This window comes from Myotis davidii, unplaced genomic scaffold (assembly GCF_000327345.1).
Source record: "Myotis davidii unplaced genomic scaffold, ASM32734v1 scaffold866, whole genome shotgun sequence".
NCBI lineage: Eukaryota > Metazoa > Chordata > Mammalia > Chiroptera > Vespertilionidae > Myotis > Myotis davidii.
The window spans coordinates 222,188-249,183 of NW_006297145.1; positions in this window are offsets into that span (position 1 = coordinate 222,188).

Genomic DNA, 26,996 nt, shown 5'->3' on the forward strand with positions numbered 1-26,996 from the left:
CCCATCCCAACCATCTCTAACCCCTCGAAACCACGAACCTGTTCTTCAGTTCTATAATTACATCATTTCATGAATGTTACATAAGTGGAAACATGTATGTATGTGTCATTATGAGTTTTATTTTTAAAACTCAGCATCATTTCCTAGAGGTTCATGGAAGTTATATTTAGAGTATTTCAGTAGTTCAATCCTTTTTATTGCTGACTTGTAGCTCATAACATGGATGAACCACAGGTTTTTTTTTTAACCTTTCACCCATTGAAAAATATTTGAATGGTTTCCAGTTTGGGACTATTACAAATAGAGCTACTGTGAACATTCATGTACTAGCTTCCATGTGAAATAAGTTTTTATTTCTGAGGGACAAATGCCCAAGAATGTAATTTCTAGATTCTGTGGTGAATCTATTTTTTAGTTTTAAAAGAAAGTGTCAACTTATTTTTCAGAGTGACTGTGCCATTTTAAATTCCTACCAGCTATGTATGAATGATCTTATTTCTCTGCATCCTCTCCAGTGTTGTTTTTCACTATTTTTTAATCTTATGCATTCATTAATAGGTGTGTTGTGGTATCACAGTGTGACTTTTTGTATATTTTTATTGGTTTCAGAGAAAGGAAGGGAGAGGGGAAGAGAGACGCAGAAACATCAATGATGAGAGAATCATTGATTGGCTGCCTCCTGCATGCTCCCCACTGGGGATCCAGCCCACAACCCAGGCACATGCCCTGACTGGGAATCGAACCAATGACCTCTTGGTTCAGGGGTTGATGCTTACCCACTGAGCAACACTGGCCGGCTCTATGTGATTTTTATGTTTGTGTCCCTAATGGCTAATGATGCTGAACATTTTTCATGTGCTATTTGTCACCCATACATCCTCTTTGGTGAAATATCTCCTTATGTCTTTCCCCACTTTCTAATTGGATGGTTTTTAAAATTCAGTTTCTTTTACAATGACAGCTTTATTGAGACTAATTCATACACCACAACTTTCAAGCTTAGGCCTTAAAATGCCTTGCACAATGCCACTTATGCTCTTGTTCTCCTGCCACTGTCATGAAAGAATATGCCCCCATTAGCCCATTAGTCCCAGAAAGGAGGATGGGAGATGCAGATCAGAGTCACTCAGAGACAAGCTCTCCAGTTAAGCCCAGCTGAGATCGGCCAACCCCCACTGCAACTCACAGACAAAGGAATGAGGATATGACTGTGGCCCTGGGTTTGGGGATGGTTTGGGACACAGCAGTGGTTAAGTTGGGATAGAGGGCCTGAGGTTTCTTTATCTAGATCAAGTACTGTCCGCATCCCAGGAAAGATGGAGAGAGCTCACTCCACTTGCTTTCAATTGAACACTTCTGTTTGAATAAGATCTCTAATCAATAAGAGACCCCGGGATTTGGGCTAGATCAGTGGTCGGCAAACTGCAGCTCGCGAGCCACATGCGGCTCTTTGGCCCCTTGAGTGTGGCTCTTCTACAAAATACCATAGGATTTTCCCAAAGTTGGGGGTACAGTCCCCTGGTGGGAAGTAAGATGATTTCAGGTCAGACATGGGCATGACATTACTTAGCATTGGATCCCAGCATGAAAGAGTGACTCTCCTTTTAGTCCTTTCAATTACTTACAGGAAGTCGTCCCAGAGAAATCCCTCCCCTCTCTGTAATATCTATAAACCATTGCTGAGCTCCCTTAATAACAAAAAGAAAGCCTGCAGACTCAGTCTTAGGAGGGTGATAGCATGAGACCGGAATTGAAGCACAATATATATATTTTTTAATTATACTTATTTGTGTGCTGACCTTTTCCACTTATGCAGGGATATGTACATTTTAGTGGGAAAAAATGAGATGGCTTTAAGAAAAACATTAAGGAAATAATAGTAGAGATAATAGGCAGAGTCCCAATGATAAGTCAATAAATGGAGTGTAGGAAATACTGATTTGATGTACAGCGTATCATGGAATGAATGTTTCCTTTCTAAGAAGCTGTGAAAGGGCATCCTTTGTTTATAAACTCATATTTCTTTCCACACTTTTGGAGCTGGAAATTTGGTTTATTCTTTCAAAGGATTTCAGTGTCTCAATTTCCAGGAATCCTAACCACTGGACTCCCTTCAAAGCCCCCCAGGTGACTGTCACAAATAAAACCTTTCTGTGGTTCTTATATAATCGATACGTGAGAACCTTCTGGAAAAATCCTCCTCTGTAATCTCACATTCGAAAACAGGCTCGACTTTTGATTGTTGCTAAATGAAGACACATTTTTTTCGATTACACTGGAGACAAAGAAAAAAATTTCCAGTGTTACTTTGAGACTTGTGGGAAAATGGAGAGAATGAAAGTTTCACTGTTCTCGGTGAAGGTTTTGGTACTGAAGTTTTCTCGCATTGGCTGACTTCTGAGTGTTGTGGGGTTGGGGCAGGAGGAGGGGTACATACTGTCACCAGTCATTTAGTAGGTTGCTTATTACTCAGATCTGACACTAAACGCAAAGGCTGAAGCCAGAAGACGAGGCTCGCATCCCTGTTGCACGCTGTGGTCCGGGAGAGCATCTCTGAAATGCTCTGGCTTCTCTGAGTAATTACCGAATCGTCTCCTCATTACAGTGAAACCTCACAGTGAAATTGTTTGCTGTGGGCACAGCCAGAGAGCTTCCTCCTGGGCCTTCTTGGGTAGCAGCAGAAGGGAAGTACGTGCTCCTTTAATAGTCCCTCTCATGAGAGGAGCCTACAGAACAATGTCACAGAGCAGGCCATTTCTCAGGTGCTCCCGATGGGCAGTCCCTTTTGGGGCTGGATTTTGCCCTTCTTCCTTCCTCTGTGGGAGAGTGGGTGGAGTAGGAAGGAGCAGCCACAGGCACTGTAGGGTAGCAGGTCCTCCAGAGCCCAAATGTGGGTTCCCCCATTCCTCCCAAGGATGTTTCCCCCTTAAAACCAAGTTTTCTGGCAGCTTCATGGCCCAAAAGATTATTCACCCTTAATAAGGGGTGGATTCAGACTTCTGCGTTTCCTACCCAGGCCAAAAAAGTCTCATTTGCTCATCTCTGACAGGGGATCCACAATTCCCTCTTTGCCCAGGGCAAGAAGGAGCAGTATGTATGAAGTTGCTGGCTGCACCGCACTGTATTTTGGAAGGACACCTGTACCTTCCCCGATGTCACACCGGCTGTCTTCATGCAGCAGTTCACCGCTCTGTATTTTACTTATTTGCCTCTGAATAGCAATTATGAACTGTTTATGAGGTCTCTTTATCCTACATGCAAGACTCAGCACAGTGCCATATGTACATGGAGGATGGTGCATCAGTATACTTTAATTGGATTTGAGTAAGAATTTATATTTACTGTTGCCTTGATGCTTGGAAAAAGTAAACAGAGAGGATGTAGGAAGCTTTAGGGGGACAGAAAAGAATTGTGTGACCAGGCAAAGGACAAAGTCTTACAGAAAAAAACAAAAACAAATTAAAAAACAGCTGGGAAGGAGAGATTCAAGGTCTCTAAATCAGTAGATTTCCTGACTGGGGTAGTCACATCCCTTCTTCCAATATTTTCTGTCTGCTGATGGGCAGAGAAGCACCACTGGACATGAGCGTGCATCCATGTGTCATGTGCACCAACTTTTCCATCTCTGACATCTGACACCTGAATGTTGGTCATCAGTCGTCTCTTCCACTGGACATGTTGGAAGCTGCTCCTTGGAAAGAAAGGTTGGAGACTCACCAGGTTGAGGCTCCACCCTTTCCATGATGACCCTTCACTTAGCCTTAGAACCTATTTTAATACTAACTCCCCAGGGCTATGGAAGAGATTAGATCTTAAGACTGTTCTGATGAAACCCAACCTTCTCAGGAACCAATAAAATAAGATGACTTCTCTGCAGGAGAGCGTCTGGACTTCTCCCATGGAAGGGGTACAGTACGCTTGATGCTGTGGGTTAGGTGATCCCCAGGACTCCCTCATCCAAACATAGGCAAGAACCTTTTTATGGGCAGTCAGCAGAAGAGTAACTTTTATGAGTGTCTATGTGGCAGGCCATGTACTAAGTGCTTGTTCTGGAGCCATGGCCTAGGACAGTTGTCGGCAAACTCATTAGTCAACAGAGCCAAATATCAACAGTACAATGATTGAAATTTCCTTTGAGAGCCAAATTTTTTAAACTATATAGGTAGGTACATTGTTATTAACTTAATTAGGGTGCTCCTAAGCTGGCCTTTGCTAAAAACATCCCCAGTCTGATTGAGGTACGTTTGCTGAGGTTGACCCCTTTCAACTCTCCCATCCACACTCATCTTGTATACTTGTTTCGTCTATCTCCTTTCCGAAAACCGACTTCTGCGCATGGGCCACGAAGTTTCAATCGCACTGTACGTGCGTGCCCGCACGTGGTATTTTGTGGAAGAGCCACACTCAAGGGGCCAAAGAGCCGCATGTGGCTCGCGAGCTGTGGTTTGCCGACCACTGTCCTAGGATGAAGTCTCAGCTCAGCTGTGCATCAGCTGTATGACTTAAACAGATAATGTGGCTTCTCTGATCTTCAGTGTCTTTCTGTAAAATGGATCCTAAGTCCTACTTTTCAGGATTTTAAAAAGATGTTTTGAGACATTGAACCCAAAATCTAGATGTAGAACACTCAATACCTAATGTTACTGTTGTTACTCATACATTTCACACAAACTTCAGGGCAGCCCTGAGTTTTGTGGCAGATGGACCATTCTGCTGGCCCTAAGCTTCAGTGTCATTTTGAATTATTTCCCCCATGGAGGGAAAGATGCACTTGAATGTTAAAGTAAGAGGATTTCTGAGTTACAAATTAAATAAATCTGATATATAAAAGTAGAATAATTTTGACCACAAATTCAATAACAATGATTTCAAAGTAGATTAAGACAAAGTCATAGACTCAAGCTTATTTTGGAAGGTGTTCTTCTTTTTTTAATTCTCACCCGAGGGTATATTTAGAGAGAGAGAGAAACATCAATGTGAGAGAGAAACATAGATCAGTTGCCTCCTGTACACACCCTGACCATGGATTGGGCCCTCAGCCTAGGTATGTGTCCTGACCAGGAATGGAATCCACAACCTTTTGGTGTATGGGACGATGCTCCAACCTACTGAGCAACCCAGCCAGAGCTTGAAAGATGTTCTTTTTTTTTTTACTGCCAACACAATTTTATTAATTGCAATAGATACAACTTCCAATATACACTATTGAAATACGAACCTTTTTTATGTGCTTCAGTAAGACATGGGATGGGAGCAGTTTGCTTGCATTTCCCGTTCTCTGAAAGATGTTCTATGTACACTAGATGAACGAAATTTCTACTCTAGAAGATTGGAAAGTCTCATGGTATCGTCCCAGCCTACAAAGGGAATAGGTAGTTTATTTCATCACAGAACTGTAAAGCTTTATAAGACTTGTAGAAGGCCTTAAATAGACTCTGAGCAAAGGTTTCTGACCTTTATAAAGTGCACATATGGGCTATATAATTTGATGGTGGTAAATTAAAATATGTTTGTTCTCTCTTCTCACCCCAAACAGGGCCACATAAATGTTGTCTGGCTGGATTTTGAATATATGACTGCTCCCTTCTTCAAATCTCCTTTGGTTTGCACAGCTTCCTTGTATTGGGTTCAGGGTGGGAATTGAGGGGCATAATTACATCTTTGTTCTTTGACCACTACTAGGTGCCTGAGGGGTATAGCTAGGTCAGTCTTAGGAGCTGGCCATCAAGGCAGCCACATCTATGAAACCCAAGAAGCAGCAATGAGGGAGCGTAGGTAGATTCCTCTCTTTATCTGACTCAGGCCTCTGTGCTTGGCATTTGTCCTCTTGTTCACTAAATGTTCTCAGACTGAAGGGTGGAAATCACCTGGGAGTATAAATAGGTGTATGGGTGCCAGTCTCTAATGGAAAGCCAACCTCTTCAGAATCTTTATGATTTTGGAAAGTAAAGAGCCAGAAAGAGATTAAGGGAACATGTGTGCCAACACTCCCTTATTCCCCCAAAGGTAGACCCAAAGAAGGAAAGAATTTTCTCAAGTTTACCAGTTGAGCCCTTTAGTTGAGCTGTGATATGGATCTAGGTCTGTTTGATCCCAAACCATTGGCACTTGCAGCAGGAACTACTGTTTCCCACTCTCAATCTTCCACGTCCCCCTTACTAGTAGAACTTCCAATTTATGGCTGGGCATGTAACTGTCTGGAAGAAAGACTTATTTTCCTGTCTTCTTTGCAGTTGAGGTGGCTATGAGACTAAGTTCTGGCCAGTGACAAATGAGTGGTAGTGTCCTGTGCAATGTTTGGAAACATTCTTTTGTCCTACTTCCATGTTGCTGGCTGGAATATACAGGTGATGGATAGAGCTTGAGCATCTCTCTTGGATTATTAAGTGGAGGCCATGTGTTGAGAATGATGGAACATCAAGTAGCAGGATCTTGGGTGCATGACTTTGCAGAACACTATACCAGCCCTGGAATGTCCATCTTTGGGCTTTTTATATGAGAAAATAAAACTGTGTGTTTAACAGCTGTTATTTTTGGAAAAAATTTGTCCCATGTCCTTGAACCTTATCTTTACTGATACTCCACTACCACATTCTGCCTTCAGATCAGTTTTTTTTGTTGTTATTAAGAGGGTAAAGTTAGGGCTTGGGAATTCTGTTGTGGGCAGAGGGGCAAGATCCTTTTAGATAAAGAGGTGCTCTTTGTGTTTCTTCCAGCAGATTGGGATCCTTCGAGGGAAGGACCATTACTGATTTTTCTTTGTAGCTCAGAACCCAGAATAAGACATAGAAGACAGTGGTTACTGTTGTTGGATCTTCTGTTACTTACTGCCACAATAATGCTGAGTAACAACCACAAAATCTCAGTGGCTTGTGATAATGCCTATTTATTACTCATGTGCCTGGGGTGGTCAGCTAGGCAGCTCTGCTGACATTGGCTGGACCTGGTCATGTGTTCGGAGAGTTGGCTGGCTGCCTGATGATCTAGGGTGGCCATGGCTGGGACCACTGGGGTGACTTGACTGCTCTGCATGCCCCTCACATCCTAGCAGGCTGGCCCAAACCAGTGGAAGAGGCTACAGGTAATGAGTGGAAACACGCAGGTTTTTCTTGCCTCTGCTTGGGTCATGTCTGCTAACATCATGGCTAGACCCAGAGACAGAGTGGGAGGTGCTTCACTCTCATATGGTAATGGAATGGGTAAAGGGCAGGATGAGAATTGGGGCCTTAATGGATCTAATCTACTACAATGAATGACTGAATAAGTGGAGGCCTGGATGGGGAAAGAGAATAAAAGGCAGGGGGAGAAAGTTCTATGTGCTGTGCTGTCAGTACAAGGGGAACTGAGACGCTAGAGGGCAATTTTCCGAGTGTCTGATGCTCTCTGGGGTTAGCCCTCTGGAGCCGTCTTGGTGTGGGGACTGCACGCAGCCTGGAGCTTTGGTGCAGACCAGGCTGTGGGGTGTTTGTATTATGACTTGCTTCTGTGCTAGGGGATCTTTGCTTCCGAGTGAGTCATTGTGAGAGGTTTCATGAGCTTTACCTGGTGGCTGGGAAGAGTCTGTTTTGGGACGAGATGTCCTTTCAGAGAGAACTAATTCATAACATGAAGACAGTTATGCTGGGGCCTGAGAACTGAACCGGGAAGCAAGGAACCTCCGTGTTAGTCCTGCCTCTCTCAAGTCAGAAAGAACAACAAAAAAACCCACCCCAGAAACATGAGCTTCTCTTGGGCAGTTTCTAAGTACCATAGTGTTGTTGGTAAGGAAGAGGCTAAAATAAAAGTTATTTTAAAAATTCCCATCCCTCCACACCCTCCCCTTTGGCAACCATCAGCTTGTTCTCTATATTTAATGAGCCTGTTTTGTTTATCTTTTTAAAAAAAATATATTTTATTGATTTTTTACATATACTCTCTAGGTCCAGCCCTAACTGGTTTGGCTCAGTGGATAGAGCATCAGCCTGGGCACTCAAAGGTCCCAGGTTCGATTCCAGTCAGGGGCATGTACCTTGGTCGCGGGCACATTCCCAGTGGGGAGTGTGCAGGAGGCGGCTGATCGATGTTTCTCTCTCATTGATGTTTCTGGCTGTCTATCCCTCTCCCTTCCTCTCTGTAAAAAATCAATAAAAAAAAAATACTCTCTAGGTCCAACCAAGGTGTCACAAATAGCAAGATTTTTTTTTATGGCTGAATACAATGGAATATGTGATATATCACATCTTTCATATGCATTCATTTATTGATATACATCTAGGTTGCTTTTTTAAAATTTTTTAAATATATTTTATTGATTTTTTACAGAGAGGAAGGGAGAGAGATAGAGAGTTAGAAACATCGATGAGAGAGAAACATCTATCAGCTGCCTCCTGCACACCCCACACTGGGGATGTGCCCGCAACCCAGGTACATGCCCTTGAATGGAATCGAACCTGGGACCCTTTAGTACGCAGGCCGACGCTCTATCTACCGAGCCAAACCGGTTTCGGCATCTAGGTTGCTTTTATAGCTAAGCTATTACTAGTAATGCTGCAATAAGTACAGGGATACATGTATCTTTTCAAATTAATTTGTTTTCTTCAGATAAATACCTAGAAGTGGAATGTTGTAAAAGTTTTTTAAAAAATATTTTTATTGATTTCAGGGAGGAATGGAGAGGGAGAGAGAGAGAAATATTAATGATGAGAGAATCATTGATCAGCTGCCTCCTGCACGCCCCCTACTGGGGATTGAGCCCTGTCTAGGAATTGAACTATGAATAGTTCGACTCTTAACCAGTGAGCAACATGGCTGGGCTGCTTTAAAAATTTTATAGGATGTATTTTCTTCCAATCCTCATAAGTCTTTGAGGAATTTGAAAATTCCACTAGTGCTAATATATTTGATAATATATTTGATAACTTAGTATCCTATATAATAAAAGGCTAATATGCAAATTGACACACACTGACCACCAGGGGGCAGATGCTCAATGCAGGAGCTGCCCTCTGGTGGTCAGTGCACTCCCACAGGGGAAACGCCACTCAACCAGAAGCCAGGCTCATGGCTGGCGAGCACAGGGGCAGTGGCAGGAGCCTCTCCCGCCTCCACTGCAAGTGGGTGTTAAGGAGCAAAGGATCCTGGACTGCGAGAGGGCTCAGGCCGGGCTGAGGGACACCCCGCCCCCCTTGGTGCACGGATTTCATGCACTGGGCTTCTAGTTGTTATATAAATATATACTATCCTTTATCATTAGTTGTTTCAAGTACTTTCAAAAGAACATTTAAATTTCATGTAAGTCATAAAGTGATGGCTAGTGTAAATATTAAAGTCACAAAACAAGGGTTAGTGAAAATTAAGACTAAAATTGTCAATGTGAAATTAATGATTCTAAATTTCATAGTAGTTGATGCAAGAAGGATATATAACAGTAAGTGTAATTAAGTTTTCATCAGATTAATAAAACAGTTTGTTTTGATGGTGTTAGGATGAACAACTCACTTGGTCATTTTCCTTCTGTCATAGAAAGAAAAGTGATTCTGGCAATTTTCCTGGCCTTTCAACACAAAGTAAGTGTTGCTTACTTGGGTTAAAGGCAGTCAAAATTAGATCCAATTTCTTGCCATCTGCAGATCCTGCTGATTTTTCAGGGTCAAGGTTAAGGGCACTAGAGCGACCAATTTCTGAGAAACTGAATGCTGGAAGCCTGAGATGGGTCTTTCTCATCCTCTTTCTGACCCTTCTCTCATCTTTAAATTCTGGGAATACTGAGGTCTGGGAGAGGAAAGAGATTTACCTACATGAATCTTGCAGTCACCAGAAAACTAGGTCCTCATCCTGGTTACCTACACATTGCCTGGGATTACCTCCTTCCATCCTACAGCTCTTGGCCCTTTAAATGGTGAATTGCCAATTTCTAGTTGCACTAATGCAAAAAATATTTCTGTATCTGCTTTCAGTAGAGAGAAACAGAGGTTATATAATGTCTCCCTGGGGGAAAATGGAGCAATAGCTATTCTGTTTCCTCATCACTTGGTACACTTAGTCTAACCTCCATACATTTGTTAAATAGAACCAGGGTTCATCTCATTCTGTCTCAATCTTTTTATCCCCTCCTTCTACGGCTTGCACTGAAATATGGAAGAGATGCCTTTTTTGTCCGGTGCATGGTGTATGATTTCACTTCATTATAAATTCAGAGTGGGGGAGCGATTGAAGGTGTCAGCAGCAGGCCCTGACAGGCCCTGACAGAGGGCTCCTGGGAGCGCCTCCAATCTCGTTCCATCTGAGGCCAAATAGATCTTAGGAGGAGGGTGGCCCAAGGATTTCTGTCACTTTGATTCACCTGGGATAATGATGCCTCTGGGAAGAATGATGGCTTGAAGAGAGGAGATGATTTTGAGATTCATTTGCTGATTCTTTGAGTCAAAACCTGCAGCTGGAGCTTTCCTGAGAGAGAATCAGCAGTCCTTGTCTTGCTTTTTAACAGTGGCCAGGATTGGGCATGCCTCTTGTATCAAGATTCACAACTACGTCTTTATATTTTATGTTCTTTCAAATAGGATGAATATGACTACCCCAAGATTATTTGCTTTGAAGGCATCTGGGGTGTTGGAGTTCAGAGAGTCTTCAGAGACCCTGAAATCCTATGACTTCCTCATTGGAGTCTGTAGAATTATCTTCCTTTCTCTGACCTCAGTTTCCCCACTGCTAAAACGGATATCCATGTAGATATCACCCCAGGGGGTTAGGGAAAGGGTAAACAGAAGGGGCTTTGGTCTCTTGCACAGGCTGCAAGCAGAGCAGCTCCATTTTTATCAATTTTTTAAAATTGAGAATACGTGGAAGATCGCATTCAAGCAAAGGATTCTGCTATTGCCATAAAGCTTGAACTCTTCCCTACCCCTTTTTCAAATGTGGCCCATGATTGATATTTGGGAACTTCTTTCTTTAAATATTCCCAGGGACATGTGAGGTGGTAGTCAGAAACATAATTCCCCAACTTTTTGTTGTCCATGCCATCTCAGCAGTGAATGGATTTTTGTAGTATTTTGCAATGTTGTCCTTCCATGTGGGAATTCTTTCTTTATATCTCTGGTTGTTGGCCTTGGTTTGAATCCCTGAATATCTGCTGAGTAGTGAGTGACTAGACTTGGGAACAGACTCATTTTGCCCAAGTTCAAAAGAGACTGATGTACAAGCTAGATGCCATGGTGTCAATGTACAATCTATATAAAGAAAAAGATCCATCTGTCTGTTATTACATGTAATAAAACACTAATTGAATTTGGAGATTATATTTTGAATAGAATATCCACAATAACAATCTCTGTGTCTATATCAGTCAATTTTTTGCTTGATAATGTTCTATAGCAAATTCCCTCACCCCAAATATCAGTGGCTTGTAATTTATGAAGACCTGTATTTTCCTTGCAGATCTGCAGGTCAGTTCATGTGGCTCTGTTGGGTTAACTTGGATAGGCAGGGCTTGGCTTCCCATTTCTTCATATTAGGAACTAGAAGGAAGGAGTAGAAACGACTTGGCAGAAACTCTTAACATGGAAAATAGCAGGAGCATGAGAGACATGAGCAGGAACATGTGATGCTTCTTAAGGTCCGTGTTTAGAACTGGTCACACTCTGTCATACCCATGTTAGAACAAATCTGATGGCCAAGTCCTGTGTTAAGGAACTTGGACATATATACTTTACCTCTTCTACACAGAGGTAGTGTCAAGTCCTAGGTAAAAAGGATGTCATCCTAATAAAAAGTACAAGACAGGGAAGCATTGAGAAGAGTAATCCAGTCTACTATCAGAGGCATATGGTAAATGCGCTTAGTGGGAGGTACGGAGAGACTGCTATTCACCCCCAGAGCAGCTGAAATTGATCACAATGAGAGCCCCTGCTCTATTGTACCTCAGAGCTATGTCACATGAGCTCACAGCACTGGTTTCCAATATGAGTTCCAATTCGAAAACCTAATGATGAACACTGCAAAGTGCAGGCATTGCTTTTCAGGTGAACTGTTCCTCACACTGTACTCAGTGCCTGGTAGCAGCAAGTCCCAGGTGACTCCACCCTCAAGCTCTGAACTTTGGTTTTTCCGTAAAAGATCAAAATACTCCTAAGGATGGCAGATCTCATGAGGTATAGGTTCATTTATCTTGATTTCGTTCTCAGGGAGTAAGTAGGCTGAACCTCTCTAGATTTGACTGTTTTTGTCACTTTTATGTGCTGCCTACAATAATGCTCAACATAGGAGAAAAGGGAGTGAGAATAGAATCCAGGCAAGCACAGGAATTGAGAGTGACCAGTCTACTTATAGTACTCATGGCAGACACCAGTGCTCTCTCCTCAGCTTAGCTCACATGCACCCACAGCCTCCCTAACAGAGAGCTCTCTACAGTCACTGCCATCTTCCCCTGAAAGGAAGTGCCCCTGGGGCCACAGATAGAGGTTCTGTCCTGAGAGATCTCCAAGGAGAGAGGCGAGGCAGTAGAATGAAAGGAGCTTTAATCTGGGAAGGATGCAGGTTCCAATCCCAGCCCTGTGTGCACTTAGGCAAGCTGCTTTTCTTTCTCTGGACTCAGTTTCCCCATTGCTACCAATGATACCTGTGATGAAAGACGTGGGTTTTAGTTCTGGCTCAGCTGTGTCCTCAGTTGATTCGCCTGGCCTTTCAGAATGTCGTTGTTCTTACCTGGCAAAACAGGATCACATTTTCTCCAGTGACTGAGACAAGAACATGATCTGGAAACTCTGTAGTGTCAGAGAAGTGCAAAGGGCCTTCATCCGAGGTCTACATTTTGATCGGTTCTGGGAGAGCCAGGATTCATTGGGGGTTCTCATTGACCTGGAAGAAGGCAGAGGACTGGAAACAAGAAACTCTGGGGCCCCCTTCTTGTCTGACTCTTAATGTTTTTGCAAACTTCCCTCCCAGAAGAGGGGAAAGGCCCTGTTGCATGTTGGTGCAAGTGTGGACGTTGGAAAAGAAAAGAAAACAAAACCCCACCACTTCCTAGCCTGGGGCTAGAAAGATTTCTCTTCAGAGAGAAATCAGGGATGCCCCGAAATTGAGAATGTGGCAGAAAACTGAGACCAAGTTGCTCACAACACCCTTATGTGACGGATGCTCAGTCATATCAGGACCCAGAAGATGCGCAGAGCCCTGCCCCAAGGGCTGTTTGAAGGTCACACCAGCTCACCCTGCTGGGAAACAAACTTGGTGTCTTTGTTTGCGGGTTCCCTGTGCTGAAGGCATGATTCACTGAGGCTCTGGGTCCGCTATTCTCACTGTTGCCTGGCCACCTCTGTCACCACCCTTTGACCCCTGTCCCAGAGCCCCTCTTGCTTGGGGATGACTTTTAATTTTTTGTACTCTCCTTTTTCTCTGTGTTTTCCTCAAAATTTGTTATAGTGGGGCCCAGGAAATGCGGCGGTGGGCTGAGGCTGGCCCAATCTAATTGAAAGAAATATGTGATTCATCTTGGTCAAGAAGCTGCGGTCTTTAGGTTTGGTTGCAACCCCTTGGGGAGTGAAACTGGAATGACCTCTGTCACTGCCCTGGGGTCACTGGGCCACTCAGGAGGGTGAAGGGAATTGGTTTCTATAGAGCATCTGCTATGCAGCATTTTATCTATGCTGTCCCATATAAACCTCACAATGCACATCATAGGGAGGGAGGTATTATTACCACTCCTTTTTTGCTGATATGGCTCAAGGAGAGAATGAGCACAGCTCAGGGGGAGGGCCCCAGTGGTCACTCTGCCCTGCCAATGGGGAATAAGTAGTCCCTCGGCACCTCTGTTTTCAGCCCCTTTGTCTTAAGAAATGTATGTGGGGGGGAGGAGGGGAAGCGCAATTGGTGTGGCTCAGCAGTTGAGCATCAACCCAGGAACCAAGAGGTCTCCAGTTGGGGTTCTTGGTCGGGCTCGATCCCCAGTGGGGGGTGTTCAGGAGGCAGCCAATTGATGATTCTCATTGATGTTTCTATCTCTCCCTCTTCATTCCTCTCTCTCTAAAAATCAATAAAAATATATTTTAAAAAAAGAAGGAAATGTGTGCAGCAGAGGTGAAGGTGTCATTTCCATTCTGCTCAGTGTCTTTAGGAAAATCCCTTGTCCTCTCTGGGCCTCAATCTCTATTTCTAAAAAATAAAGTCCTTGTTATTCTCTGAGCTCAAGAATCCTGTATTCCATGCCCATAGTGCTTATATCAGTTCTCTCCAGCTCCAGGGCAGGTGCCTGACTTTTTGGAATGTTGGCATTCATGTCAAGGCGGGGATCCCACGGACAAGTGTGGGCCTAGTTGAGAAGATGTAGAGGTTTGACCTTGAAGTTGTAGGAAAGATGGCGAATGACTTTGAAATAAAATGAAAAGATTGCTGGAAATAGTGGAAAACAGGGTGTTTCTATGAGAACTCTGTGCCTTTCATTGCCCTTGAGCGATTTCAGAACTCTGCAAGTTGTAGATAAGCGAGAGCAATGCAAATCGTTCTTTTTCAGAGATACACAAATAATTTTTTTCCAGTGGAAATACAGTTAGTTTACCACACCCCCTGTGGAATAAGCCAGTTGTACATCTATTTGTGAATTCATTTCAGCATTTCTTTGTGTGTGCATGATTCTTTGAACCTCTTGTGATATCTTATTGGTTCCCTCACAAATTAATGAGCTAAGTAAAATCCTTGACACCTGTTTGTTTTATATTTCTGTGAGGGCCATGATTATATCCCTTTTTAATAGAAATTATCCTTTAACTGTGCAAGTTGTAGATAAGCGAGAACACTGCAAATCGTTCTTGTCCAGAGATACACAAATAATTTTTTTCCAGTGGAAATACAGTTGGTTTACCACACCCTCTGTGAAATAAGCCAGTTGTATATAGCTAGCTTACAAAACCAATCTGTTGGACATTGTTGGTGGGGGTAAGGGTTGATGGTAGGTGTATATAACCTTTGTGTATACTTCCAGCCTAGAAGCTTTTTCCCACAAAACACTTCACCCACCCGAGTTTCTCTCTTGGCATTTTCTGGAAGGTAACACATTCTTCCCAGCTCCTCAATTCTAAGCCTCTCTGGAAGCCTTCCTAGCCTAACACCTACTTCTGTGTTCAGATTTGAGCCACCATGATTGAAGGGGTGTAAGTACCTCCCGTAGGGCAGCGATGGGGATTCAGTTAGGCTGTGCGTGTCTGAGGTCATTCCGGGTACCAGCTGAGGTGGTCATTCAAGGGGTGGATGCCTTGTGCTTGCCCCTTGTTTGTTTGAAAGAATTGGGCTCCCCTGGCCCCAGGCCACCATGCTCCCCTCAAATGGCCCTTAGCAAGGCTGGTGGAGATGCAAATAAAATGGGATTGATCCTGGAATATTATCCCTTGGGCGCTGGGAACCCCCTGGGTCTCTCTCCCTGGCCATATGGGTAAGAATGCATTTGGCTGCAGGTACCAGCAAAACTTGATTTACAGTGACCTAGAAATTAAGGAGTTATTTTTTTCTTACATAACAAAGAGTTTGGAGATAGATGTCTCCACATGAGGGTCAGAGAGCCTATGATTCTCTAGCCCTAGCTGTCCAATAAGATAGTCACTAGTCAGTGTGCGGCTACTTAAATTTGGGTGCATCAAAATTAAAAATATTTCAGTGCCTCAGTTGCCCTAGCAGCATTTCAAGGGGCTGCTGGCTGTTGTGCTGTGTCAGTGCAGGCACAGAACATTTCCATCGTGGCGTAAAGTTCCATCGGACAGTAGCAGCAAGACATCTCCCACAGCCTAGCTGTAGCGTGTCAGCGAGAAGACGTTTGTTCCTTTTTATCAAGGTGGGAACTTCAGTGTCTTACTGATTGACTAACTATGGCACATGGCCCTTCCTACCTGCAAGGAAAACTAGGAAAGTGAGGATCTTGAATAGGGTTGGGCACTTTGTGACCCTGAACAGGATTGGGGTTCTGATTAGCAAGATGAAGGAGGAAAGAATATTGGGCAGGCGATTCTGCAGCGGGGAGAGTCTCGGCACAGTGTTGGGTTGTCTTCATGTATATTCACATCGTCTACCCCACTTTCCCCAGCAGCTCCTCTTCCATTTGCTCAGAACAACACCTGAAATGCTCACACAAGGCTTTTGTGTGCAATACACTCTAGGAGAGCTTTGAGGGACATGAAGGGGGCTTAGATCCTATTAGTGCAGATTACTCACTGCGGACATCAGATGTTCCTGATCTTACCATTCTGTATGTTCCACACTGCTGTGTCTCTCTGCCATCCGTTTCTCCTCTAACAGCCTCTTCATTTCATTATTAGGACATCCCACCTGCTCGGCTCCCCAATTCTCTTCCTTTTATTAAGTAGAACAATTTAGGCCAACACTACAGGCCACATGGCCTGGGGTGTGTATCTCCCTTCGCACACTCAAAGACTCGGCAAAGCAATGCAATCTTCTACAACACCCGCTGTCTTTTCACTAGTGTAAGAGAATAGTCTCTTTCTTCTCTCCCTACCAGCTTTGCCAGACAAGAGAGCGCTGCACAGATTTCTTTCCTCTGATAGAAATGATTTCTGTCTTTGGAAGGCAGAAACAACCACAGCTTGTTTTGATTGGAAATAACGTTTTTGCTTCTATTGTATTCATATATAGCATTTGCACTATTGGACATTGAAAATGCAATTAATCAAATGTTTTGGCTAAGAACCAGGAGTTAACAGATTTTTGAAGAAATAAATTAAAGTATTTTTAATTCTGGAGGCAGAATTGCCCAGGAGTCAGATCTGAGTATGAGTGACAGTCCTGACCACTGCGTGACCTTGGACAAATGTATTGAAACTCTTTGGACCTCAGTTTTTCCATCTGTGCAATGGAACAGTTGGATAAATCAGAGATTCACAGACCAGGGCCTTCTGGCTCGATTCTGCCATAGGCCTGTTTGTGTATGGCCCCTGTGCTGAGAATAGTTTTTACAATTGTAAAGGGCTTTTAAAAAACAAAGCAGAAAAAAAAAATAAAGCAGGGACTGGATATGACCCATCAAACCAATTTTTTATTCTATTTGGGCTTTTACAGAAAAGGCTTGCCCATCCCTAGGTTAGCTGGCTTCTGAGTTTTTCTAATTTTCAGGGCCAGTCTGGGATCCTGGTAGCCTAGATGTATAGGGCCTTACAGACTGGTTTCACTCATTTCTGGGGTCTCTCCATTCCCATGTCACAAGGGAAATGGGAGGGTCATGACAGAGTAATCAGGGGATGGGACTGGAGACTATGAGATGGTGACTTTACAGTAAACCTGCTGACGTGGTCATGGAGATTTCCCTCAGCAGGTGAGCAGCAGCGTGTACGTCAGATCCTGGAAACTGTGGGGCAGAACATTCTGGCTTTCCAGCCACAGTCGGGCCTGCTCATCCGGAACAGGTGTCAGCAGCTCCGACTGCGGTCAGCTGGGCAGCTCTGATACCATGCCCTGGCTCGGATGTGTGTGGGGGTGGGGGCAGTTGGAGAGATGGGTTAGTCTGGCTGGGGGAACTGAGTCATATTTGCTTCCCTGTGATCATACTGAAGTGTTGAATTCCGCCCTGGGTAGGGGACTTTGTGTGGGGCCTAGCACCCTTGACCTCTCTCCTGAGGCCTGGGAAAGCAGCCCTTTAGTGCAGGGCTTGGGAGGGACCTGTCTACACTTCTATTCATTCCCATTGGGACTGGAGACAAGTCACTTCACTTCTCCCACTCAGTTTTCTCAATAAAATGGCACCAATGAATTCTAACCCACAGATTTTCTTGGGTCAATGAGAGAACAAGAGAAGATATTATATGGAAAATCAGTTGCAAAAGAAAAGTACTAGAAGGCCTCAGAGGTTCAAGTGGAGCCTTCTTTAATTACCGTTTATTGAACACATACTATGTGCCAAGCACTTGGTAAGCCCTTTACACAGTTTTATTCATTTAACCCTCACCATAATTCTCTGGGACACGTATTATTTTCCCTATTTATGGATCAGGTGTCTCCGGGTCACATGCATTTTAAATGGCAGCACTGAGATTTGAACCCAGGTGTGTGTGATGCAGTTTCTGACTCTTAATCTCTTTTGCAGTCCTAGGAAGTAAATAAACTTCTGAAGTTGATGTTTTGAAGTGGCTCTGAGGAGTCCTCATTGCATTTGTGGGAACAACTAAGTGTTGATTTCAATTGGCGTCATGTTTGTTGTTTAAAGAATTTCATTTTGGCTCCTGACAAATCACATGGACAGTTGTTCCCATTAAAGCTCTCTACTGGACTGTTTATATTATTTAGTAACATTAGAGAAAAGAAAAAGACAAATGTTCTCAGGAAATAAATACCATTAAATTCTCAACCTAAAATAAAGAATAATAGCAACACAAAATAGGTTGGAATTTTGATATTTTGACTGAGTGAATTTTGTGCCATCAGAGGTTTCTAATCCTTTGACTTCATCTACCTCTCTTACTGCTAATTTTCATCTCTTTTCTGTCTGCATTCTGGGTAATTATGGGTTCAAAGCAGTTTAGAAGCATTACAGATTTTAGAGCAGCTAAAGGGATGGTCTAAAAACATCAAGTTTTGTCAGTTGGGGCAGGTGATGTGTGCGGGCATGCATGAGTGTCCTCTTTCTCTCTCTCTCTTTTTTTTCCCCCGCTCAGGATTCATGATTTAATAACATTTATTAAGCCCCTCTAATACCTTGAGTTCACTGCAAGGTGTGTATCTATGATATGTATTTCTGAGAGGAGGTACTGGAGGCTGAGGTGTGCTGTGACTTGCCTGAGGTCACAGCTGGCAGGGGCAGAGCTAGGATTACACCCAGGTCTCTGGCATTGAGCCACGCCACCTGCTGCCTTTTCCCTCAGTCCCGGACCCCCTCCTTTTCCAGAATTCCCTGCCATCCTTCTCTGATTTGTCCACAGGACCATCTCCTGGGGCAGTCCATGCCAGGCCCAGACATGAGAGAACTCAATTCCAGACACCCCAGTGCTGCTCCTGTGTATGTGCCATGTTGGGTCACAGAGCTCCTATCTTTCAGTCCTCATTCCCTTATCAGCAGCTTGTGTGGCCTGAGCAGGTGGTCCCAGAGAGGATTAAAGGAAGCAACAGCTCACAGATGCACAGCCCTTCCCACTCACATTCACGCTCCACAGGAAGTGGGAAGGCTCACACACTTCATGGGCGTGTTCCCCTTCCAGTTGGGCTTCTGGGTTCTGTTCTACACTCTGCCAACAGTCTTCCAGTGACCTTGGCTTCCTGCCCCCCCCCCCCCTTTTGAACCTCAGCTTTTCCATGTACAAATGAAGGAGATCCTTAGAGAGCGCTGAAGGAATGGAACTGAGGCCTCTGTCTTCTGGGTAAAACTCTGTCTTACCTTTGTCCTTGAAGCTTTGATCTGTGTTGAAAGACTTTATTTAATATTACAGCAACACCCCAAACAAGCAGCAACTCTTTCAATCCTTTTTTGTTGGGGGAGGGGGTAGAGCATTTTTCTTATTATCATGTAACCTGTGCCCAAATAGAATTGATTGTTCTCCTCTACTCTACCCCCAAGAAATGGGGAAGAGAAATTTAGCTTTGAGGCAACTACCCCTAATCAAGCACAAAGCTGCCCTCGGTATGGTCAAAAGCTGAGCTCCCAAAAGCACATCGGAATGAAGACACACACATTTTCCACCTAGGGGACTGTGTCTATTTTTGTCACCAACCTCATCCCTTTCAACAAGGGCTCAATTCTTGGACAATTTCGAGAGCTTGTTTAGGGAAAAGCCCATTTTCCATCTGACTGCAGAGCTTTCTTTTTGAATCAGCTTTGGAAACTGCAGCCCAGGGAAAAAGATAGCTTCTTTTGCTTTGCCAAATGCATTATCTTCTCCCTTTATGGTTGTGTGTTGTGTGAACATCTCTTTTCCCGTCACTCCCCCACCCTCTCTTCTGTCTATCTGGAAGCATGGATGTAAGATGGTAAATGGGACATCCAACCTGGGATAATTCTTACCAGGCTGCAGGAGAGCTGAAGGTGCGGGGTCTCTGGCTCCATTCTTGGAATGTTTTCCTCATCTCCTCTGAGCACCATAGGCCAGCTGTCCCTTCCCTGTGCTTTAGCTGAACTCTGGAGGTTTGCAGCCTGAAGGTCTTCTTTTTGTCTTCAGGAGTCATCCCCCTGGGCAAGTAGATTTGGTTGGAAAAAGTGTAGAGTTGACCAAGAGTGGTCTGCTGGGGCCACACTGAGATTACTGATGTGTTGCTTGCCCCACCCACGAAGTCTGGGGCTGCGGGCTCTTCCGGGTGTGTGCTAACCACCTAGGGCTTTGCATATCAAACATTAACCTAGCTATTTGGTCTTCAGAGGCCACAAGATAGGGTGGTAAAATACTACTTTCCTAGTGTCCCTGCTTGGCTCAGGAATACTCAGTGGCTCCTCATAATAGTTTTCTGTTTCTGTGTAACAAATATCTCCCTCCCTCCAAACCTAGGGGGCCAAGAATTTGGGAGCAGCTTAGCTGAATAGTTCTGGTCTCAAGAGTTCTGGTCTCACCTGTACACCTCAGCAGGAGAGACAGATTTATTAACAAATATGATAGCTATTATTTGTGTTTCCAGCTTTGGCTATAAACATGGTCAGAAAAAGTTACTAGGAAATATATTTTAAAAGCAAGAAAAGCCTAAAGAATAATGTGAGATATTGGTATAACCAACCTATCCTACGAAACAAAATATTTCCAGTACTGTGGAAACCTTTCCCTGTGGCATCTTCCCCACCATGTCTTCATCCAACACGTAACTAGTTCTGTGAATTAGGTCTTTATCAGTCCCAATCATTTCTTCTACTTTTGCTGCACCAGTATGTATATGGTATATCCTAAGCAATGTATAGAACTGCTTTGCAGGCTTTTAAAAACATTAAATTATGTCGTACTGCATGCATTTTTCTGCAATTTACTTTATTTTCTCCCAATATATTTTACACATATTACCTTTGTTTGCCCATTTTTCACTGCTGTATAGCATTTCCCTGTATGGATATAACATATTTATTTATTCCTTTTCTTGTTGATGAATATATGGTTTGCTCATAATTTCTTCCAGATTAACTGCAAGAGCGCTCCTTGACCCAATTAGCAGAAAGTTCTCTGTCTCCCACCTTGAGGCTCTATGCTACCTGCCAGAATGGCTAAGAAAGAATCTTAGTGACTTTCTTTGTCATGAGGGATGAGTTCTGTTGAAGAGTTGAATCTGTTTATGGCTTCTCTGTCTCCTGTGATAGTTACATGGTGTCACTGCTCAAACTTGTTCCGGGTGGCCCATTGTGTCCTTATTCCCTGATATGGTGACACCCCTAGGGAACAGTTGAGGTGGTGATGACGAATGAGAGCTGTGACCTGGAGTGTGATCCTGGGCCATTGCTGACTCCATACAGGGATCCAGTCATCAAGGCTGTCCCTGCAGCAGGGCATAGGGACAAAGACTCCCTGTACAGAGTCCCCCAGCTCAGAAAAATATTGATCCCGGTAAAGTGATCATAATCATAGCTCTAGCCACCTTGTAGGTTGGAATGCTATTGCTAATGCCTCTAGAAGCACAGTCATTTGTTGGGTCAGCATTAATGAAGTTATATCTTTGTTTTTCAACAGCAGTCTCTTAGCCTCTGCATTTGATTTCTTATCTGTAAAGAGTGAGTTATTCCCACAAGATAAAGAAAATCATAATCGCTGGATTCAGCTTCACTTGGTAGAGGGACTCAGTCCCTACCAGCCCTTCTCTTTTCCATATGTAATAATTCTGGCTGGGGCTTCCCTGTTAGGCAGCTATTAGATCCTCTGTGATGGAGGGCCTGGCCAGACAGAACATCTGTGATGTGAAGCATGGCCAAAATACTGCTCTTGGAATGAGAAGACCTGTCTTAGGTGCCTTCCTCCCACATTCAATCTATTCCACATTATATGATCTTCATACTCCTTAACCTCTCTGAACCTCAGGTACCCCATCTGTAAACACAGAACTGCTGTGAAGATAAAATGAAACAATGAAAGGACTCAAGAAGTTAGAACAGGTGGGGTGAGGGTCTTTTTAGCTTTGTAGGCAGCACATTCTTTGGTTGGACAGCTCTGACTTTGCAAACATCTAAGTCAAGTCCAGCAGACTCTGGACAGCCTTTTGTGAATTCAGATACGCCCAGCATGTTCAGCCTCCACCCCCAATCTCCTCCCTGAGTCTTTTCTTCTCCAGAAAACTTTCCCTAGTTTCTTCAAAAATGGTATTATAGGCCACAGTTTCCATAACACAAAAGAAAGTTGTGAAATATAAACTGCTTGAAAAAGTATAAAATATAGTTCTAAGGCGATATCATTGCTAATGACCATTTATTGTGATCACAATGATGAGAATGACAATCGCCCCTACTGGGAGCAGAGGCCATCAAGACATCCATGTCCCGCTGTAACCGGTTTGGCTCAGTGGATAGAGCGTCCACCTGCGGACTGAAGGGTCCCAGGTTTGATTCCGGTCAAGGGCATGTACCTTGGTTGTGAGCACATCCCCAGTAGGGGGTGTGCAGGAGGCAGCAATAATTCTAACTCTCTATCCCTATCCCTTCTTCTCTGTAAAAAATCAAATATATAAATAAAGACATCCATGTTCCTAAATCCAGAAATACCTTTTAGTCCTCATCGGATTTAATTTCTCACCTGGTCATGTTTCTTAATGCACACTTTTCTTTTGCTTCCTGTGACACTGCTGGGTTTCCTCCGGTTTCACTGGCAGGTCCTTCTCAGGCTCCTTTGCTCCCTCTTCCTTTTCAGACAAGCTCTTAAATATGGCGAGCCTCAAGAATATGTCCTAGGTGCTCTATTCTCCCTTTTCACACCATCCTGGAAAGTTCACTTGTGCTCATCTATTTCTTTGGCTTCAATTACCATTCTTGTGCTGATGACTTCCAAGGTCATCCAGGCCATTTTTATTTCCTGAATACTAGTTCTATAGCTCCATCTGTATGTTGAACGTCTCATTTTGGATGATGGGCATGTCTTGTGGGCATGTCATTTTCCATGAGTCCTTTTGCAACCCTAAACCTTTTCTTGCTCCTATGTCCTTTATCATCTCAGTGAAAACCGCTGCCATCCATCCAGTTACCCTGTCCAGCAAACATCCTTGATGTCTTTCTTGCCTTCTATTCCACATGTAGAGAATTGCCAAGTCCTTTCAACACCATCAGTTTCTCCATTCTTGTTGACACTACTGTATAGGAATCATTTATTGCAATAGCCCCTTATTTAGTCGCTCAGTCTCTAATATTACCTACTTCTAATTTAACTTCTACACTACAGCCACAGAGATAATTCTAAAACAAGTCAATCATGGGAATTTCTGGATGAATGGCTCACTCCACTCCTCCCTGCCCCCTCTCCCACCCCTGCCACCAAACCTGTACTCTGGAGACACCATGGAAGAGAGGGAAATGTGGAGATGCCCAGGAACTAGCATAAAGTCTAGGTGGGAAAACTCTGGGACATCCTGCTCTGCATGCAGGGAGAACGTGGCCAGAGGCAGAGGGGGACAGAGAGCCTCACTAGGGGACAGGTTTGACTCCGGTTCTTTCCTCTTTCGCACTCCTTGCCTCTTGGCACAACTGTGAAATGAAAAAGTATGGGGGAAAATTGGGCTATCACTGCAGTTGAAGCCAGGAAAAAGCAATGAGAGATTATATTCCCGAAGTTTATATTTAAAAGTCCTAGCCCCCAGAACCTTAGAGTGTGACTGTATTTGGAGATAGAGTCATTAAAAAGATAATTAAGTTAAAATAGGTTTTTTAGAGTGGCTCCAACTCCAATATGACTGGTGTTCTCATAAGAAAAGATTAAGACACAGACATGCATAGCAGAAAGACCACGTGAACACAGAAAAGAGTCATTTACAAGTCAAGCAGAGAGCCTCAGAAGAAGCAGCCCCACTGACACCTTAATCTTGGACTTCTAGCCTCTGAAATTCTAAGAAAATACATTTTTGCTGTTTAAGCCTCTAGTCTGTGGCACTTTGTTACAGCTGTCCTAGCAAGCTAACACAAAGGTGTAAAGATTGGAGGAAAGAGATAAAGTTCTCATTATTCACAAGTGCTATCTATGACAGTGATGGCGAACCTTTTGAGCGCTCACATTTTGAAAAACCCTAACTTAACTCTGGTGCCGTGTCACATACAGAAATTTTTTGATATTTGCAACCATAGTAAAATAAAGATTTATATTTTTGATATTAATTTTATATATTTAAATGGCATTTAACAAAGAAAAATCAACCAAAAAAATGTGTTCGCGTGCCACCTCTGACACACGTGTCATAGGTTCGCCATCACTGATCTATGATCATCTACATAGAAAGCAAACAGCAGATCCTCTTTTAGAACTAATGAAAGGATTCAGCAAGATTGTCACACACATCATCAACTACTAAAAACCAATAGCATGTCTCCACACTAGCACATACCAACCATAAAATAGAATAGCTTTTGGCTTGGAGGAGGCTTAGGTGCAACTTTCTTCTGTTGTCCCGAATCTGAGTTCATCCGACATCAGCTGCCTGCACCGTGCCACAAGTTGGACTCAAGGAGATCAAAGTTGCATGCCTAGGGTGCACCACTGGGGAAATAGGGGCCATGTCTGCCCTGGCCCCCAAGATTGGTCCCCTGGGTCTGTCTCAAAAAAGTTTGGTGATGACATGGCCAAATCAACGGGTGATTGGAAGGGTCTGAGGATTGCAGTGAACACTAACCATTCAGGACAGACAGGTCCGGATTGAGGTAGTACCTCTACCTCTACCCTGATCATTGAAGCTCTCAAAGAATTGCCAAGAGGCAGAAAGAAGCAAAATAACATTAAACACAGTGGAAATATCACTTTAATGAGATTGTCAACATTGCCTGACATATCGTTAGCTAGAGAATTCTCTGGAACCAGTAAAGAGATCCTGGGGACTGCCCAGTCTGTGGGCTGTAATGTTGATGGCCACCACCTCATGACATCATAGATGACATCAGCAGTGGGGCAGTGGAATGCCCAGCTAGTTAAGACCTATAAAGGAAAATATATCAATTAAAGATAATATGACAACCAATAAAAAATATAGTAGAAAATATGTCAGTCACAATAGCTACAAAAACTATTATCTACTTAGCAATTAGTTTACCAAGAAATAAACAAGTGCCCTACAGAAGAAAAATTTAAATTAAAGAACATCAAAGGAAGTTTTGAATAAATGGAGAGATATTCCATGTTCATGACAGAATAATATAACATTGTCAGTTATCTTCAGATTAATTTAGAAATTTGGTACAGTGTCAGTCAGAACATTTCAGATAGGTATGTTGAAGAAATTGACAAACTTATTCTCAGATTCCTAAGTATAAAGGTTGGCAAGTAGTTGAGTCAACTTTTTTAAAAAGGGGATGGACTTGGCATGGAAGAGGGAAGATAGCCAGCCAGCTGAGAGTTCTAGAATCACTGGGCCTATAACACACACGGCCAGGAGTCTCCACTTGGTATCAAGAGTCCTGTCTCCACACCTGCCTTTTCCCTCATTGGAGATGGATTGGACAAGTCTCTTTCTGTCTCTGGTCCCATTTTCCAGGCTCTACAATGCAAGAAAGTATGCTATTCTCCAAGATCTCTGGGATACTATAGGCTCTCACTGCCAAAAGCATGCTGCTGGGGCTAAAATGAGCTGGATATTTTTTTGAACAGACCCATTCAAAGCAAAGCAAAGGAGGGGAAGTAATAGTAAGGTTAGAGGCTTGAGACCCTCCCTTAAGAGCTAGGGAGCCTGTCTCAGACCTGAAGCAGCACAGGAAGAAGTTGCCTCCTGTGGGCTTTGTGCTTTAATAGAAGAGGGAGGGGGCTGCATTTCCCCACCCACCCACCTCCATCTCACTCCGAAGTAAGAATTTACATTGTGTTTAACTTTAGATTAATTTTGAGAGCTATCATCTTCTAAAAATGGTTTGGTCTTCAAAGCACAGGCTGACCCCCCCCCCCTCCTTTTTGCATGTTTAATCAGGGGTAGGAGTTTCCATGGTGTGACTGTGAGTCACGTTGTCATTCATTCTTCAGAGTCTGATTGGAATCCATGATTGTAGACTCCAGGCAATGGGAGAGATGGGCTGAGGTTAGGGGAAGCAAGAAGAGCAGGAGGAACACAGAAGAGGAACATTTAATTGAGCCTGGGGATGGGTTGAGGGGTGAGAGCTCTGGGATGCTTCCTGGAAGAGGTGATATCTGAGCTGGGAGGTGGAGAATTTCTACAGGTGAGGGTATGGTGGTGGGGGCCAGTGGGAGGAAGCACTCTAAGCAAAAGCCTAGGAGCGAGTTTGTCTTCCTCTGACTGGGCCAGGCTTAGGGAGGAAGACAGAGGGGCTGGCAGAGCAAGAACACAAGGGACCTGGAAGGTGGTGGCAAAGAGTGAGCTTTTTTCTGAAGGCAGTGGGGAGCCAGTGAAGAGTTTGAACAGGGGAGTGACTAGGTCTGACTTGATTAGTTTGTTCCTTTATGTGTTTTGAGGAAGTGGGAATTGAACCTAGAGTGTAGAAAATATATGCATGTTGTCCATATTCCACCTTTATGAGCACCTTTCTTCTTTTTCCCCAATTGATTTACTTTTTGTTGAGGCAATAGAGATTTACTGTTCAGTTTCACCAAGCCTTCCAGGCACATATAAAATGTGGTTACAACAGTTGTTTTGTAGAATAGACTGAAGAACAAAGATTATCTATCTCATTTCATAAGGCTATAACCTTGATACTTAAATCCAGTAGGGATGGCACCATAAGATAAAATATAAGACAAATTTAAATATGGCCACAGAACTAATTATTGAATTTATTGAGGTGACTTTGGCTAATAAAATTATATACGTTTCAAGTGTACAATTCTATAATATGTCTTCTGTATATTGTGTGTTTACCACCCAAAGTCAAGTCTCTTTCCGTCACCATTTATCTCCCCTTTACTCTCTTTTCCCTCTGGTAATCACCATTCCGTTGTCTGTGT